This window comes from Cibotium barometz, chromosome 36, assembly GCF_041138505.1.
Source record: "Cibotium barometz isolate CiBa-2024 chromosome 36, ASM4113850v1, whole genome shotgun sequence".
Classification (NCBI taxonomy): Eukaryota; Viridiplantae; Streptophyta; class Polypodiopsida; order Cyatheales; family Cibotiaceae; genus Cibotium; species Cibotium barometz.
In genome coordinates this window covers 48253753-48260023 of record NC_141081.1, presented here as the reverse complement: position 1 = coordinate 48260023, position 6271 = coordinate 48253753, and the positions used below count along the sequence as shown (strand labels likewise).

The window sequence follows — 6271 nt, the reverse complement described above, 5'->3', positions numbered from 1 at the left end:
AAATGGGTCAGTAATGTTCATGCACAAGCCAAAATGGCCAAGCTCTGAAACCCCAAAATCTACCCTAACTAGCTTAAAAGGCATCCATTTCAGCTCATAAGTGATCAGCATGCTCAGGGACATCATACTAACAAGATGGGCTAACCAAATCTACATTTTGCGAGATTTGCATGGATATGTGTATCCATGACAAAGCGGTTAAAATAGCCTAATCTGTACATCACTACTTTGCATATATCATCCTCATCAAGAATAGCCCAAAACAAAAAATGCAAGAGCCCTCATGCTCAGTTAACAAGCCCAAAATGTCGGTTCTGACTCAGATATGGTCATTTTCAATCTAACTTGCATTTGATGCATCATCTTGAGCCCATATTTTGCACACAAGCTCACTAATATCATGCTAACATGCCCAGCTGGTTAGAAATACATGGTATGAAGGAACCACATGGATACGTGTATCCATGCAAACTTCTCAGAATGACTTGAAACTGCACTCACAGCATGTTTACATGTTATACATCATATTGGTGAACACACAAGGTCACTCAAATCTCAAAATCACAAGCTAAAGCACTCAAACACCATTTCGGATTCAGAATTCACCAAAATGGGCCTTAGTGTGCTTTTTAGTGATCCATTTCACCTCATACTGCATGGGTGCATTATACAAAGTTTCCTCTTCAAGGTTTTGTACTCAAAATGGTCAAATTGAAGAATTGCATGGATACGCGTACCCATGCATACTACATATTTTTAACTCTGAAGAGATCCAGGCTCTGCATCTCATCATCCTCAACACACTTCTATGCTTAACAACTAAATCAAGCATGCGGTTGAAGAGATACGGCAAAACAGCAATGGTTGCACAGCCTCCCCTATAAGTCACACGGGATGGGAGGCATGGGATCAAGGGTCCCTATGAAAAGGCGGCCCGTCGGTTAATCGGGATGGTTGATCCGAAAAATTAATCTCGGGATAAAAAATTAATCTCGGGATTATAGGGGAGGCACAGCTGCGGGGAGCTCAAATAGCCACCTCAACATCATCAAGAGCACGTACAACCGAGCGCTTGTGGAAGGATTACTACAGGGATCCCTCACAGTGGCGGGACAACCGAAAGAGCAAAGTAAGTCATCATGGTGCCATTTCATGCTTGCACACAGGTAGGAAAGCTGCCTGTGCTCCCCAGAAGTGCGCCTTGTTCTCTTCTCTGTGTGTGTGCGTGTGTGTTACACAGACAAATTTCGGGTTCCCAGATTTCAAGCTTAACCTTACCAAGGAGCCTGTATGGATACAAGCCTGGGACAACCCCAGCTGTTTTAAAGGAAGACATTCAAAGGCTCGCAAAAATAGAAAAGTCATGTATGATCGAGAGAACGCACAAAGCCCAAGAAGAGGTGAACAACAGCAACAGCAGAAACAGTAGTGGTTGTGGTTGGGACCAGATGCTTAGCTTAGAGGAGGTGCTCCTTTCTTTAGAACAAGGGAAGCAACCCCAGCCTTCCATTGAGGAGTTCACAGCATTCTTGCACAAGTGTAGAAAGGAGAGAAACCAGGCTTGTGCACTTCGCTTGCATGCCTACATGCGCAAAAGTGGGCTAGAGTCTCATAATTTGCTTGGGAATCACCTCGTTCCCATGTTGGTGGAAGTTGGAAGCATGCACGATGCTCAGCATGTGTTCGATAGGTTGCAGCATCGACATCAGTTTTCGTGGAATTCTCTCATCACAGGTTATATAAAGTGCAAGGAGCCAGAGCAGGCCCTCATCCTGTACCAGAGGATGCAAGAAGATGATTGTGTACATCCTAATGGTTTTACTTTTGTGGCCGTACTAAAAGCATGTACTAACCTGAAAGATCTGGAAAGAGGTGGCCAAATACATGCCGTTGTTGCGAATAAGGGATTGCTGAAAAAAGACATTTTTGTTGGCAACACCTTAGTCGACATGTATGCCAAAAGTGGCTCGCTTGATAAAGCACAGGAAGTGTTTGACAAGCTTCCAGCTCAAGACATAGTTTCATGGAATGCACTAATTGCCGGGTATGCCCAACACGGGCATGGTGAGGAAGCTCTCGACTGTTTCAAACGAATGCAAGTCCAGGGCTTCTGTCCTGATGCTATCACGTTTGTTTGTATCTTGAAAGCTTGTGGCAGCTTAGCAGCCACAGATAAGGGCCGAGAAATACATGCTGAGATTGCTAAAAAAGGGTTATTGGTCAGAGAGAACCTTGTTGGCAATGCGTTGGTCAATATGTATGCCAGATGTGGTGCTCTTGCAGAAGCACAGGAAGTGTTTGACAAGCATCCAGTTCGAGATGTAGTCTCGTGGAATGCACTAATTGCAGGTTATGCCGAACACGGCCATGGTGAGGAAGCTTTCAACTATTTCAAACAGATGCAAATACAAGGCATCTCTCCGGATCCTATCACCTATGTCTGCAGCTTGAAAGCTTGTGGCTGCATAGGAGCCACAGACAATGGCAATACATGCCGAGATTGCTAAAAAAGGATTGTTGGAAAGAGAGCTTCTTGTTGGGAGCACATTGGTTGACATGTATGCCAAATGTGGCTTGCTTGCAGAAGCACAGGAAGTGTTTGACAGGCTTTCAGTTCGCGATGTAGTGTCGTGGACTGCACTTATTGCAGGATATGCCCAGCTTGGAGAAAGTGAGATTGTTTTTCATATTTTCAACAGAATGATAGGAGAAGGCATAAAGCCAAATCTTGTGACATTTGTTAATGTTCTCAATGCATGCTGTCATGCAGGTCTCGTGGATAGGGGCGAGACGTACTTTTAGGCAATGAGCAATGACTATGGCATCATCCCAACCCTTGAGCACCTCACTTGCATGATTGATATCCTTAGCCGTGCAGGCCAATTAGACAAGGCAATAACACTGATCAAGAAGATGCCAATCCTTCCTGATCTTGCATTGTGGCATACTGTATTGGGTGCTTGTCAAAAGTGGGGCAATGCGGAGGTTGGAAGGCAAGCCTTTGAGCACGCAGTGCGGTTGGATGAGAAGGGTGCTGTAGCTTATGTCAGTATTTCCAACATCTTGGGCATTGTTGACGTGAGTTGAGTGGGGATGTCATAGGACATAGTCAATGCTATACATGACGGAGTTGATGATTTGAAGCTTTGTGAGTAAACTCTCATGGAGACAAGATCACACTTTGGTTTTTGTTAAGTTTGGGAAAAAGCCTGAACTTTCCATCAGTATTTCTATTTGCTGTATTAGTAGTCATGCAGATTTTTTTGAATTCTTTGTCCAAGTTGCAACCAATGGGTTTATATTACTTCTTTCTATCCATAGCGGTGCAATTTTCCAACCAGCTATTTTGTGTGTGTCCACACGTGCACGTGTGCGTGTGTCCTACTAGCCTTCATCAAGGTGGTTGAGTACTTTAGGTATGGTGCGGTATTGTGTGTAAGGTATGAATAGCAAAGTACACATTGGGATAAGTACTTTGAGTACATTCACTTTTAAAGAGTATATATACATGTATAACATAAATGATTTAGGAGTAATGGTTCACAAATAGCTTGAGCCATAACAAATAATATTTGATGATAAATCGTCAAAATGTCAAACACTCATAAGTGAAAATCGAGTCACTAGAGTACAAGGCTACAAGTTGAACAATAAGATATGAATCGTGAAATCTACTGACACGTGACATGAGTGATGACTCATGAGTCACTCATCATATCCAACCTTGAAGATGAGGATGATGAGTAGATTTGTGAGAAGATTTCCTTCAGAATCATACATAAGCTTTTGCTTCATCACAACATATAGTGAATTGATAGCTAATCTACTGACACGTGACATGAGTGATGACTCATGAGTCACTCATCATATCCAAGCTTGAAGATGAGGATGATGAGTTATGGTTATGGTCAATGGTTGTAAATGGTTATGGTTATGGTTATGGTCAATGGTTATGGTTATGGTATTGTCAATGGCCAATGGTTATGGTTATGGCCAATGGTTATATGGTTATGGTCAATGGTTATGGTTATGGTATTGTCAATGGTTATGGTTATGGTCTCTATGGTTCTATGGTTATGGTATGATACATTCTAAGGACCAATATGATATGATACATTCTAAGTACCAATATGGCTTGTATGTGGTCTCTATGGTCAATGGTTACGGTCAATGGTTCTATGGTTATGGTCAATGGTTATGGTTATGGTATTGTCAATGGTCTCTATGGTCTCTATGGTTATATGGCTGCTACTTATGGTATTTCTTCCATAAATGGTTATATGGTTATGATTATGGTTATAATCAATGGTTATGAATATGGTATGCTTCAAATTTTCCAAAAATGGATGCTTCAAATATACCACATTTTTCCAGAAAGTATGATCTCGGGATCCCGAGATTAATTTTTCCAGAAAGTATGATATATTTTAAGCACAGATCATACTTTCTGGAAAAATTAATCTCGGGATCCCGAGATAAAAATTAATCTCGGGATCCCGAGATTAATTTTTCCAGAAAGTATGATACATCCTAAGCACCACTTTCTGAAAAACTTAATCTCGGGATCCCGAGATTAATGTTTCCAAAAAGTAAGATACATTCTAAGCACCAATATCTACAAAAACTAATCTCAGGATCCTGACATTAATTTTTCTAGAAAGTATGACTCGTACTCAAAAATTAAAGCATGTACTTTTAATATGGCCATAGAATGAGACTTCTAGCATGTGCATAGAACAAAATATGGATTGAAACATGTCAACTTCTAATGTATGTAAAGTATTCAAATAAATTTCAAAACGGATGGTCCTTGTTCAGTATACATAAGTATGATCCTAAATTGAGAGGCACATATATGTTGTAGCTCATCTCCATTTGAAAAGCGTAATGTGAAGAATCTCTCTTCATCGTCTGTAGAGTCATAGACACATGAAGAAATGATACTTACAAAGCTATTGCTATCAGCACAAACTTGAACAGCTCTTCCGATTAGACTCCTGTCAACCCCTTCGCAAGCATATCTTTTAGACAAGGGTAATAAGGCATGACAGGTGTGACATGAGAAGACAGTTTTAGGATCCACCATCAATGTAGAATAGGGAAGGGACATATCACTAGCTTCCTCACAAAATAGATCATCCATGTCCTCTATGAACCTAATACAAAAAGATATAACATGAAGTGAAGTACCTTAAGAGCAAATGGAGATAAAAGGCTCCATTGTTGTGATTCACATTAACCCCATGGAGATTGATGAAACATGAAAGCAAAGGAATGGAGAAGGAAGTCATCAAAAAAGATTTCGTTTTTTGACTGTAAATATTAATCTCGGGATCCCGAGATTAACTGTTTTCCCCGAGATTAATTTGGTAGTTGGCATCATTTACTCAATGAAGGTACTAAATTTAATGTGAATATTCTCTTAAGAGAATAATATCTTACAAATAATCTGAACTTTTAATGATGACAACCACATTCTCTCCCCGCTATTCCACGTCGTCAAAGATTAATCTCGGGATCCTGAGATTAATTTTTTATCCCGAGATTAATTTTTCGGATCAACGATCCCGATTAGCCGACAGGGCCGCCTTTTCATAGAGACCCTTGATCCCATGCCTCCCATCCCGTGTGACTTATAGGGGAGGCACAGCCGACATCGCTGCATCCGGTCAGAACTGCCTTGCAGCTGCTCGTGCTGTCCTCGCAGAGTGTGCACAAGCTCTAGCCAGAATGTCCGGACCACCTCTGCGGGTGGGGTCCTCCTGTCCTGCTTTCCAGATGGACCAAGGCGCTACACTGCTGATCAACTCCCAGCGCTGAGGCCGATCCCTGCTCCAAAGCTGGGCACTGAAGTCTGGGACTAATGTCACAGTGGTCCTGCCTCCCTGGGAAGCAATCGCTATGCTGTCTGCCTCTATCTCATATCCCAAGGAAGGGCCTGACTTTGTGTCCCAAGCCACCGCCCCCATGTGTAGATACTCTGTGTGGGGCCAGCCATCAATCGTAATACCCTACACCACACCTGCTGTGCCGCTGGGCAGTCCCATATGCAGTGGCGTTGTGAGCGTGGCCACAGCATGGGCAGGCTGCAGGACAATCCGCCGTATGCTAGCCACACTCCGACTGCCATCTCTCTGTGTGCCAGAAACCAGATGAATAAGGTGATGCGCCTGGGCCGCTGACGTCCCCAGAGTCAGTCCCAGAAGTCTGTGAGGAACGCCCGACCCATGCCCTGTCGATGCCAATGCTCCGCTGCCGCGGGCATGACGCC

At 42.8% G+C, this 6271-nt stretch overlaps 1 long non-coding RNA gene across 1 annotated transcript; it reads left to right on the top strand.

Annotated features, from left to right (window-relative positions):
* The first annotated feature begins 707 nt into the window (after window positions 1-707).
* LOC147617983 (uncharacterized) lies at window positions 708-3308 on the top strand. The gene is made up of 2 exons (XR_015262285.1): window positions 708-1129; window positions 2771-3308. It is a non-coding gene; the product is annotated as an uncharacterized LOC147617983 (long non-coding RNA).
* The last annotated feature ends 2963 nt before the right edge of the window (window positions 3309-6271 follow it).